The sequence below is a fragment of the Carassius gibelio genome, chromosome B15 (genome assembly GCF_023724105.1).
Source record: "Carassius gibelio isolate Cgi1373 ecotype wild population from Czech Republic chromosome B15, carGib1.2-hapl.c, whole genome shotgun sequence".
Lineage (NCBI taxonomy): Eukaryota > Metazoa > Chordata > Actinopteri > Cypriniformes > Cyprinidae > Carassius > Carassius gibelio.
Genome location: NC_068410.1, coordinates 29357519 through 29371143, shown reverse-complemented (window position 1 = coordinate 29371143; position 13625 = coordinate 29357519). Strand labels below are relative to the sequence as shown.

The 13625-nt window shown below is 36.4% G+C and overlaps 1 long non-coding RNA gene across 1 annotated transcript; it reads left to right on the top strand.

Moving 5' to 3' along the window:
- Positions 1–1365: 1365 nt before the first annotated feature.
- On the top strand, positions 1366–3388 carry LOC127972258 (uncharacterized). The gene is made up of 3 exons (XR_008157061.1): positions 1366–1517; positions 2026–2105; positions 2834–3388. It is a non-coding gene; the product is annotated as an uncharacterized LOC127972258 (long non-coding RNA).
- Positions 3389–13625: the final 10237 nt, after the last annotated feature.

Sequence of the window (13625 nt, the reverse complement as noted above, 5' to 3'; positions counted from 1 at the left end):
TCGTTCATACCCTAAGGTAAGTTAAGTTTTTACATTTTTGAAATGATTTTACCGAAATATTTTGTATTACAGTTAATATTTATATTTGTTAGAATAGCCCTTGTGTTAAACACTGATACTAGAAGCAAATCTTACCTCAAAAACACTGGTATGAAGCACTGACGGGCTTCGTCAGCCATCGGTCCTAGCCCTGTTAAATTAATTTTGCTCCGGTTTTTAATTTAATTAAGATACAGTCTTCCTTTATTTCCTTGTTAATGTTAATGGAATTGTTAACTACAGTAAGATAGCTGTGTTATAAGGAGACGAGCTTCGAGTCAGAAGCGTGAATTTTAACGTTCATTTCAATTAAGCGAGCGCTCGTTGTTCAAATAAACGGCGCCGATTCAAATAAAAGTCAACCGGGTGGAAGACGGAGGTGAATGATTATGTGAAAGTGTGTCGCAGTTTCACATATAGGCCTACTCATTTTGCGGTGAGTATTTTTCCCAGGCCTATGTTAACAGGTGTAGAAGTTCTTAACTTTGGCCCGCAAGATACTTTCGTGCCGTTTTTTAACTCCAACCCAGACCAAACGAGGATCTTGATTAGCTTGTTCAGGTGTGTTTTATCAGGGTTGGAGCTAAACTCAGCAGGAAAGTGGACACTGCTACAGTTCAAAACTTCCGGCCGGTCTGTAGCTATTAAAACTGTGCAAAGACACAGTTGCAGTGCAGCGTTTTTTTTTTATGTTTACTGTGACGCATGCGCTGGATTAAAGTGATGATAGCACAAGGTTACATTTTAGTAATCAAATGTTCTAAAGCCAAAAATGTTTAACGTTAGGTGTGTTTAATGCATAGTTGGTTTACGAAGTGTTATTTATGCTTTATTTTTTTAATCCCCAGATAACCATGGTTGATAAATGGTCAGTAGATGACACGTGCCACTGGCTTGAACCTATAAACCTCATTGATGCAAAAGAAAGTTTCAGAGGTAACGTTATAGATGAAAATTTATAAATGTTCATTTTGTGATGTTGTGAAGTTTCAGCTCACAAAGTTTCTAACTCACCTGCAAGTGCAACATAACCACCAAGTAGATTTTAGTTTTACCTGTGACATTGAGGGATGTTTTAGAAGATATAAAACTGTTGCAAGTTACAGAAACCATATATATCGAAAGCACAGACAAGTTTTGCATCATCCCCTATTTGAAAAGGCTACATTATTTGAAGAGAACAATGAAAGTGAGGAGGAGGTTCCTGAAGATGATCTGCCAGAGAACAACCAAAATTCTTTGCTTGGAATTGATTTAAAAACTGTGTTATTGGGACTGAGACAGCATGTACTGTTGTTTTGTATTTAAGATGCTGCATGAAATGAAAATGAGGTTTGGAACAGACTTGGCGAAGAACATGGAAACATCTCTGAATGAAATGGCCCCAAACATCATCAGGAGTGCAAAAGAAGGAAGTCAAAAAAAAAAAAAAAAAAACTACGCCAATCTCATTGGACTAGCAGAGGAAACCACAGAAGGTAACTACACCATATATCTTTCCCCATCTAACCTATCTGTTCAATGCCCAGTGTAAAGTTGCATTGTTTGTTTGCATTGTCAATGTAAAGGTTGTAGCTCCTATAAATTGTATAAGTGAAAACATGTATTAAAATAATGCAAATATTAAAGGAACAGTTAACCCCCAAATAAAAATCTTCATCCTTTACTCACCTCTTGTCATTTCAAATCTTTATGGCTTTCTTCTTCAGAACACAGTAGAAGATATTTTGAAGAACGATGGTAACCAAACAACGACAGTGCCCATTGGTTTGGTGTCTATATAATAGAAGTGAATGAGTACCAGCATTGTTCGGTTACCAACATTCTTCAAAATATTTTTTTTTGTGTGTCATGCTGAAGAAAGAAAGCTATATAGGTTTAAAATGAAAAGAGTGAGTGAATGATGACAGAATTTTCATTTTTGGGTAAACTATCCCTTTAATTGAATTCTGTACCTAATATACAATAATTTGTATCTGTTTGTAGGTCTCGTTAGTAATGCTGCACTCATTTTATTGCCAGCACTATTTAGAGAAAACGCCAGCTTCCTCTACTGTGTAGATAGTGTAAGTATAGTCTTCTGTAGTTTCATTAACATTTGATGCACTTGAATTGAATTAAAGGAACTGTTCATGCAAATATAAAAATATTAGTCAGTTTACTCACCCTTATGCCAAATTTGTAACAATTAAAAAAAAATTAAATTTACCCTATAATTTACTCACTCTCTTCCTTAGTCATAAACTTTGTACTGTTTGCACTGCTTTGTAATGTCATTGAATAGCACCCCAATTTAAATCATAAAATAAATCTATACAACTCCAGGGGTTAATACTTGTCTTCTAAAGCAAAATGGTATGTACAAATAGTACGTTAGTGAGATTACATTTGCCAAGATAGGTTGCTATAATTAGACTATGTATAGATAAGGGAATAACATCCAATGGGGTGGCACATCAGCTTTACATCGATAATTATGAGTCTTGTTGGTTCTTGCGTGTCACGTTTTTAGCTGTCATATCTGTGTTGTGTCATGAACTATTCATTTAAAAGAACGAAAGAACCGATGAGATTCAAAGTAATCAAAGTGGAACTGACGTGGTAATGTTGACATTCAAACACATTACAAAGCTTTTTATTATTAAATATATCTCAGATTGTGTTAAACTGTAGAAACAGTCATATACATTGGTTGTTTTTTTGGTAAGTAAATTATGGGGTCATTTTTAAGTCTATTTGATGACTTCTGTTAATTGGTGAAAAGCACTCAAAAGGTGAAATGTTTGTTTTACAGGAACCCAAAGGTGCTACACCAACCATAGTGTTTAACGGCTCTCCTGATCCCCTCAAGGCTGAAAGTGTCAGCATTATAATGGACAATGTGAACATCATAAGAGAGGCAGACATTGACATGACACAGGCTGTGGAATGCCTATTTGCAGTCTATTTTCTCTTCAATGTGCAGTACCCGGTTGACATTAAGCACACAATGACTTTTATTTAAAAATATATGCTTAAACTTAGACAACAGCACGGCAAAAGAACACCAAAACCTGTACTGAAAATGTACAGTCAACTTGTGTAAATTGTAGAGCTATTTAATAGTTGTTTTAACAGTTCATGTATTGATTTTTATCTGCACTGTTAAATATCAAAAATGATTTGTTTTTCCTCATTTCAGAGATATATGTAAAAGTGAAGTACTGTATATGTACGTAAACAAGCTTATGTATGTTTATTACAAAGTGAAAATGCTTAAATGAAATAATTCAAACTAAATGGTTAAATGTAATTAAACATCTTAAATGTGAAATTTGCTGTCTAATACAGAGTATACAGAGGTGCAATTTTAAATGACACTAATATTTTTGTATAAACAGTTGAATAAATTTAAACATTTTGAATTTTCTGGATTGTTTATATTTTCTTATTCAATAATAATTTTAACTTGTTTAATAATAAAGAACACTTAAATGGTTCTATATAGAACCATCTAACTTGGATTCAAAGAACCATTTGGGGTTCTTTTTATGGAACCCATTAAAGTGGTTCTATATAGAACCATTTTGGAGTTCCATATATGAAGCGGGTGATAGAACCATTTTTGGTTCTAAATAGAACCATTTCTTTTAAGAGTGTGGGGCCTGTTCTTGGTTGCACTTTATTTTACAGCAAGTGTACTTGTACTTATAGTGCACTTACAGTGTACTTATCTAAGAAAGTTATGATAATTCAAGGTAACTACATGGCGTAAGGTTAGGTTTAGGGGTAGGTTCAGGGTTAGTACCTAGTTATTACATAGTTATTGTAATTACTATAATAAGTACCTAGTATGTACATGAGGAACAGGACTGTAAAATAAAGTGCTACCCTGTTTTTGTACATTGCGAACTCAGTTAGCTGGAATTGACTGTTGACGATTTGGGATGATCTTGGATTGATTGGTTCTTCGAAGCTCATCCTAGAGTTGCTGTCATAGCAACAGGTCTGTAAGCTCAAACCTGCTCTGGAGCGAGTTTATTTCATGTAAACAGGATTAGATCTTTTGGACCCACTTTATATTAAGTGGCCTTAACTACTATGTACTTACATTTTAATTAATAATTTAGTACAATGTAATTATTGTGTACATACATGTTTTTACATTGTACTTATAAAAAAAAAAAAAAAAAAACTACAAGTAATTACATCTGTATTTAATTTCTGTTATTACATTTATAATTACACTGTTGACCCATACTTTACACCTTAACCCACCCTTAAACTTACTCATACCTCCAACCCTCTCCCTAACCTTACCCCATCCCACCTCAATAGCAGCAAAAGTGTTTAACAATACAATATGAACACAATAAGTACATTGTACTTATTTTTTTATGTAAGTAGATAGTAGTTAAGGCCACCTAATATAAAGTGGGACCGATCTATTTAAGCAGAACTGATACTTAAAATCTGTTCGCTACCATCGCTACTTTTTTACTAGAGTATCCAATTGATCTAGGTACAATAATTTATAATAATAATCATTTAAAATTAAAAGATAATATAATGCCTTTAATACAATATACACTTTTTGTGAGTCACGTTTTACTCACTGAAAAATGTATTTGTCATATAATAATTACAATAATTACACCATTGTATTAGAGTCTTACACACAGATGATGTTGAGTCGTGCATTAATTTGAGTGATGACAGCTATTATGGGAGTAGCTTGATGGAGTGCAGGAGATGCAGATAGCATGATATTGACCCTTGACAAATTTTAATGCTGTAAAATCTGTTCAAATATAAAGTTAAATTTAAAACATTAATTGCTAATTACTACGTTGAAATAAAAATGTAAAGCTGAACAAATATTAGAAGTTATAATATTAGAAGAATATTAGAAGTTATAAATAATTGGGAATTTTGTAAAATAAAAATAAAATAAAAACAGTGCACATTTTATTTATCTAGTATAACAATCTATGTGGTCTGTTTTTTTTCCTTATAAAAATCCAGAAATTTGTCAAATTGTCTTTTTTTTTTTATTATATGATGTCATTACGTTGCTGTCTTGCCACTAGCCGAATGCTGCATTTCTGATCGTGCTTTTGATCATTGATACATAACCCACTTTGAACCACAACCCACGAAGGTACAGTTTTCTCAGATAACTCAATCCAGCCATGCTAATCATCAACGACAGATGTATTTACATATGCCACTACCTATATTGTACTGTGGTAAAGTATGCAGTGTTTCATAGACAGCTGTTTCACTAAATTCTACTGAGGTAAAATTCAGTGCAGTCCTGTGTCATGATATGTATCGAAATAGGAAAGGGAACCATAGAATAGCAGGGCAACATTCTGTGTTTGCTGATATGCTAGTTGGCTGTCGACTGTAGTCTGTCCAGTGTGTTCTGTTGCAACTATTTTGCCCAGACACAGACGATGTGAGATGACATGAGGCAACGACATTGGTTTTCCTCAGTGCTAGCTCTTCTGCGTCAGTTTGGTGTGTCCCTACTCTTAGAACTTAATAGTTACTATTTTAATAATTCAACAACATTTGCATGTTCATGTTTCTCTGATGTTGGTAAATGTTCTCATGACATGCAGTTAAATATAATAAATATTTAATATTGTATTGGTGTTTTATTTTTAATTTGTAGCTTGACTTTAAAGTTAAATCTTTTTATTGTGATTAAGTCCACAGTCAAATATGCATATGACTTTTTATGCATTGATTTCTTCACTTTCAAACATTCCAACCCTTGATCTTTTATTTTGGTGAAATACTGGTGAAATGCTGTAAACGTCTGTCCACAAAAGTTTTGTCCAAGAAATGATGTAAGCATGTAAATAAAGTAAACCTAGCACATGCTGTATTGCCAAATGTATGCTCAATTCACAGCACAAGCAGAGATGGAGTCACTGCATTTACTGTGAACCAAGCTGCTCTGAGGCGATTAAAAGAAGATCATTTTGCAATTATCGTGCAGGCCCATTTATTTTAATTTTACATTCAGTGTAATTAATTATTAGTTTTTCATCAACTCACAAACCCCCTGCAGTTCCCCCATGATGCCTCGTTTGGGAAACCCTGGTCTAAAACATTAACTTGCTAAAATCAGTGAAGCAGTAATCATGCCACCAAATACATAAATGTAAACCCATAAAATGGTTTAGAAAATTTGAAATGACGACCATCGTGGGTGATCATCATGAATGTATGAATGTATTTTGCAGTAACTGAAGGATTCTGATCGGATTGCTTTGATTTACTGACATATATATATTTTCAGTTGTGGTGTAAGGTATAATGTAGTTGTGGATTGTTGAAATTCAATTTCTAAAAGACCAGTACCCTATTTAAAAAACAACAGGACATCAGATGATATGATCATTGCTTGATTTTCAATGCATGTTTTCTGTGCCAATTAGTCAATTTCCTACAGATATGCTTTTGAAGTGCTTTATACGGCGAATGTCTGAATGCTTTGGCATAGCATTTATATTAGACTTTTCCACACTCTAGTGCTGCTCAAGTAGAATTACTTGTGATGTTCTGCCTTTGTTCTAAGCCTCTGCTCAAAGAAGTTTGAGCTTAAGTGTCTGGCACACATTTGCAAGATACAAGCATCCTACAGTACATAATATTGGCATCAATCAACTTGACTTTCTTTGAGAGTCAAAAGGCATGAATGTGATTAAAAACAAGTGATTTTATTCAGGCACATATCAACACTTGAAGTAACTGCAGCCAAGGCTCACAGCTGCTTCCTCAGTCTTGATAACTTCAAAACTCTCATTAATATTAGAAAATATAAGAAAACCATGGTTATCAGGAATGTAGAAGAAACAAACGATACTTGTAGCTCTCAAACTGTAAAGGGTATTTATAAAGAGCATATTAAAGCTGAAATATTAAAGTCCATCCATCAGACCCTTCCAAGAAAAGAAGGTTGAGTAAATGTGTTCTGAAAAACTGACCAGAGGAGCATGTTGTCATCCTCAGGAAATCTATTTGTTTCATCTATTGATGTTGACAAGAATGTCATATCATGGCAGTACATCTGTAGCTCAAAAAAAATAAAAAATAAATAAACTGTTAATGTGATTTATTGATGGGGAAGCAAAGCATTCACTTACAAAATGCGCACACAGCCTCTAGCAGCAAGATCTGCAGGTTGGTAAACTGATGTGTCAGAAGTAATAGATGTTCAAGATCAAAGGTGTCATAATTCACAAATGTACAGATCTCAAAACATTTGAAACTTCATTTTGAGAGGGCAAGTATAGTGCTAAATGTACATATGCTGTCAGTTTCCTCACCTGTAAGTAAGGCAGTATCTTGCACAGGGTCTGTCCGAAGAACCAGGTTTCTGTGATGTCCACCACAAGACTCGCAGGAAGACATGTGATTGTGACCAGGATGTCTGCGAAGGACAGGTTCACTATGAAGTAGTTGGTCACTGTGCGCATGTGATGGTTTTTCCAAACTGCAAAACAAACTGAAAAGAAAGATGCCTTACTTACTAAGTTATTAAAGCAGGTGATTTTTATTTGTATTTTTTATAAAACAGGATTAGTCCTATTTTTCTAGCACAACTAGAAAACTAGAAGGATCTCAACTAGGGTGTAATTTTAAATAGAATGCAAAAAATAAAAAAAAAGTGATGAACAACAGAATTTGCTCAAAAACACGACTGTACCTAGATTTAAGCTCCAAAAACATCCCTGTACATAAAGCATTTGCAAGACTGAGCACTCAAAATCCACAAATCCTTTGAAACACTAGTCATGACACTCAACAAAAAGAGTAGAAACCACTGTAATAAAATGTCAAATCCTTCAATCTTTCAGAGAAAATGCACTGGACATTTCACTTTAAAAAAGGTGCAATGACTTTAATCAATATGTGAATCTTTATTTGATTTGAAGAGCTTGATTTACATGAATTGGGTTTGTGTTTTGGAGACATCTAAAGAAAATTGCATTAAAATTAGATATGATTGAAAATACTCATTCTCTATCATCAAAGACTGATTTTTATGCTGTTCTATCTGGTGATGAGTAATTGTTGTGAAGCTATATGCACATTCCTGTAAATAGGTTTGTTTAGAAAGCATATGTGCAAAAAATAAATGTAAATGAAAATATGGGACTGGCTGGCTCAAGAATCACAAATGAAATAGCTGTGGATTAATAATTTCCTTGACACAGTCACAGATAAGCAGCCAAGTGTCATCAGTTGATTAATGTTGATTTTATTTAAATATCTGGTATGGCACTTAACAATATCAATAATTCAGAGGTCACTGTAAAAAGAAAGAAATCTGCTTTGTGTCATGCACGTTCATATTTATTATGTTTTGATGCGAACCGCATACTTGCTATTACTCAATATGTGTCAAAACCGATATCAGATGCAAACTTAATGTGTACTGTACCAAAACATTAGGAAACGCAGCATCCATCTACAGTAAAGAATTAACTCATAATACAATATGGGTCATACAAGGTAATAGGAAAAGGCTAACAAAGCACAGAAAACTGAGTCTTCCCTTTAGAAATACACTTTGCTGTAAGTGACGACTAGCGGTGGCCTCCCTGTATTTCACATGTGATAGGTGAAATATGAGAAGAATATTGATATCTTGTTGCTGGATTGCTTCTCAACATTCAGTTGAAGATTGTCATTCACAAAAGCCCACAGTGACAATCACATATTTGTCTGCTTTCATTATTAATGGTCTGAATTGTGACTCAGTCCTGAATAATTGCTGTATTCCAGCGTGTCATGATAAGGCATTCTTACTTAATGTTTGATAGATGGCAAGTCTTCCTTTTTTTCTTATTTATCAGAACAGTCTTTCAAGGCTTTTTTCTTTTCACTGTTTCCTTTGTGAAACCCTTGAACCTACAGAGAGGTTTATGAAGTTAAAACAACTGAATGCTTTGTCTCCAAAACTGGGACTTGTGAAGCAACCTGAGAATGAATGAAGACACAGCTGTTGAATCAAACCTAGAGGGCAGAGCAGAAGATGGGGTGATGTAATAACCTGCGGCCCCAGGCAATATTAGTGTTGGCATATTTGAGAGTTTAGCTGCCACCTTTCCTCATTCCTAAGGGACATTCCCATAGGTCAGTGAATCTCGGCATCTCAGGCTTTATGGATAACACTGTAAACTATTAATAGCTTAAGTTAAAAATGGCCAAAACTCATCAATGCCAAAATTAATAAATAAGGAAATCAAAGAAGGCAGGATTTACTTTTCACAGAGACAGAAAATTAACTCCGAAGCAATTCTTTCATAGTGTGAGGTAAGACTGAAGTAGCAAAAAATTTAATATTTGACAATTTTTTTATGACAGAAATGTGAAATGACCAATATCTGTGATGCAAAACCATAACCCACCCCCAGTGTTAACATTCTTGGTATAGTGCATCCTCATTCCAGGAAAATCTGGACTTGAGGTTTGGGGATTTCCAGTTGGTGCATGAAGACACTTTGATTTAGCGGCAGTGCAGAGGCACTGTTACCGCACATAGGGCATTTTCAAAGCATCCTCACAGTGGTAGAACATCTAGCTCTATTTCTGTCTTTCCACTTGTTTCATGTGCTCATCACATGACCACCCCTGCTCTGGTTGTTTGATGAACCCCCCCTCCAGCACAATGCTGCACTTCAAGAAAAAGACACTTATCAAAGCTCAGCACTAGCTTTGCGGCAGAACTCTCACCTGTCAGAGTATTGCATAATTGCACAATTGCTATAAGATGATATAAGCAACCCTTGAAGAGAACTGATATTTAAATCTCAGAGCGGTAATTCAATCCCCATCATTCTGCTAACAGCTCCACTATTTAGAATGGAATTACCAGTAGAAGTAAACACAGAACAGGACACAATTTTGACACATCCATCTATCAAAGATCACCTGTCTATGCCAGAAGAAAATCCATGATGGCTACAACTAGATCTGGATTTTACATGTCTGAATACTGCAAAAGATTTCACGTTGAATCCAATAATTAAACATCTGCAAAGACCTCATGGTTCATGGTTCAAACACACATACATTTTGTACTCTTGGAAGTTCTGACTTTATTGCTGAATTGAGAATATGATATAAGTAAATTTGCAATGTTTTTTTTTTTTTTTAGACAAATTATCTCTTATTTTTTTTTCTTTAATACAATATGATATTCTAATATTCATCAGATGTGTGTTAAATTATGTGTCTCTACAGTAATATACAGGGCTGGACTGGGATAAAATTTGTACTGTCAAGTTCATATCTTTTAAAGTCCACTAAACAGCACCATTCATTGTGATTGCATTTGAATAAGGTGATATGTTCATTTTAATTTAATAACTCTAAATATTTCTGATATGACCATTTTTCTTTCACATGCATTTATCAAAGTAAGAACCTAGATATATTGTAATATGGTATAGAATAGGGTGTCCATATTGAATATGAATTTGTTTAACTGCTATATCATAGGGATATGACTCATCTCATATCAAAGCAAATGTAAGAGAATAGCTAATCTCAGAATGAAAATTATGTCTTCCTGAACCCACGCAAGTCATTCTGAAGACTGAATCTGTTATTTTCTCTATGCTACTGCATACAAAATCATTTTATGAAGCTTTTTGTGTACACTGTAAAAAAAAAGGTAATGTCATTATACATTAAATCTGATTATAACTTATTTAACCCATAAAATTTACTTTTGTCTGTATATTGATGTAAATATGTTTGTTCAGTGGAGTAAATATTATTTTTGACTTAAATAAAACCATTTTATTTAGATGTAACCATTTTTGGGTTATCTTTTATCCAGTCTTAGTGAACACATCAGTCAAGCTACAAAATGTAGGCGGTAATTCAGATAAAATCTTGTATTCCATCGCAGCTCTCAAATAAAAATGACATAGTTAGATACGTTTTTGTTATGTGTTTGTTCCTGTTTAGTTCCCGTTTTCCTTAATTGGTCTCTCCTGTTCTTGTCCTCATAGTGTGAATTTTTGTTCCAGCTATGTTTGATTAATTCCGCTCCCAGGCGTGTCCCATTGGTGTATATGTATTTATAATGAGTTCTGCCCCTTGTTTCCCATCTGCTGTTAAATGCCATCCCTAAGCTCCTGTGTATGTAAACCTTTGCTTGTTGGATTAAATCCACTATATATCTACTGATTGGCTTCATCACTCCGTCTCCTCACCACCAGTAAGCTGGTGTGTGGTGGGCGTTCTGGCGCACTATGGCTGCCGTCGCATCATCCAGGTGGATGCTGCACACTGGTGGTGGATGAGGAGATACCCCCTTGTCTATGTAAAGCGCTTTGAGTGCTAGAAAAGCGCTATATAAATGTAAGGAATTATTATTATTAAAGTCTCAGTTAAAGTATTCTCTAGCCTCTTCTTGTTCCTTCCTCCCCGAGTTTCCATGACAGAACAGCAGACCCCAAAAAATAATGGAAGAACGAGCGATGTCCATCACAGTGGCTCAGGCAAACCCTGACCCTGTCAGCTATGCGAGGGTATTCATGCCGCACGCCCTCGCCAGCTCTGTCAAATAAATATTTGTGACTCTGTTCCGGCTCGGGATTACTTACCATCGTCCCACGGAGCTGACAGACACCATTAACCTCAGCTGGAAGGAGGAAGTCATCTGGTGTCTGGAGAGCCTCCAATCCATAGCTGGGACCCCTCCACTGTCCACGTCGAAGTCAAGTCTGCCAGCCATTCCAAAGTCAAGCCCACCTGTCGCACTGCAGACTAGCCTGCCGGCTGGTCATGTAGCAAGCCGTCTGGCCATTCCCGTGTCAAGCCCGCCTGTCACTTCAAAATCAAGCCTGTCAGACATGGCTTACTCCTGCCCAGAGCTCGCTCCAGTGTTGGCTTTCAGCCCCAGAGCTCACTCCAATGTCAGTGCCAGCTCCTCGAAGGCGCACTGCTGTGTCTGCTCCTCCAGAGCACCCTCCAGTGCAAGCACCTAGTAAGTGCTTCCCTGATCCCCAGTTAAGCCCATGTAGGACTCCTGATTCCTCGTTTAGCCCAGGGAGGGCTACTGATTCATTTGTTTAGCCCAGGAAGGGCTCCTGATCCCCAGTTAAGCCCAGGGAGGACTGCTGATTCCTTGTCTAGCCCAGGAAGGGGTCCTGATCCCCAGTTAAGCCCAGGGAGGACTGCTGATTCCTCATCTAGCCCAGGAAGGGCTCCTGATCCCCAGTTAAGCCCATGTAGGACTCCTGATTCCTCGTTTACCCCAGGGAAGGCTACTGATTAATTTGTTTAGCCCAGGAAGGGCTCTTGATCCCCGGTTAATCCCAGGGAGGACTCCTGATTCCTCGTCTATCCCAGGAAGGGCACCTGACCCCCAGTTAAGCCCAGGGAGGATTCCTGATTCCTTGTCTAGCCCAGGAAGGGCTCCTGATGGTTTTTCCTATTCCTGTCCTCGTTGTGTGAATATTTCTTCCAACTTTGTTTCATTAATTAGTTAATTTGCTTTCAGGTGTGTCAACTTGGTGTATGTTTATTTATAATTAGTTCTGCCCCTTGTTTCCTGTCTAGTGTAAAATGTCATCCCTCAGTTCCTGTGTATGTAAACCTTTGCTTGTTGGATTGAAGTCTCAGTTAAAGTATTCTCCAGCATCTCCTTGTTCCTTCCTCCCCGAGTGTCCATGACAGTTGCATTAAGTTTGACATCAGTGACGTTTGGTCACAAGACACAAAGACAACCGACAACATTTGATATCAGTGACACTGATATTTGGGGCCAGAAAGGAAATTGTGCAAAGCAGCTTTCACATATGTGTTAGACTATGGCAATATGATTAACATCAGAGGTGTCAAGTAACGAAGTACAAATACTTCGTTACTGTACTTAAGTAGAAATTTGGGGTATCTATACTTTACTTGAGTGATTATTTTTCAGCCGACTTTTTACTTCTACTCCTTACATTTTCAGGCAAGTATCTGTACTTTCTACTCCTTACATTTTAAAAATAGCTTCATTACTGCTATTTAATTTTCGGCTTGTTTTCATTCCGGCTTGTCATCATTCAAAAAAAAAAAAAAAAAAAAAAACCTATCCAGATAAATCGCGCCATCCTGATGTAGTGAATTTGATTGTGGTTGGATGAGAAGTATAAACATATACCATTCCGACACCCTATTGGTCTGTACGCGATCCATCGCACCTGCACGTGACACAAATCACATCACAGTCCAGCCAGGACATAGACAGTTTTTGGGTTCGTTTATCAAAAAATATATTTCTTAAAAGTAGGGTTGGGTATGGAACCGGTATCCGATCGCCTCAGAGTCAGTCCGCTTAAATTTCACATGAAACCAGCGTCAGACCGGTCTCCTTCCGTCTTTCAGCACGCTCTTCAATCCACAGAGGCGCAGACCGCGAACGGAGCAGCGCATGCGCACTTAAACAAACAGAGGACACAAGGTATGTGTTTATCGATAGATTGTTAGAATATCCATATCTGTGCAGTTCTTTGTTATAAATACAGTTTACAAAAGGTCACGAGGTAGCAGTCGGTTTCTCATCTGTAAAGTTTTCGCTCATC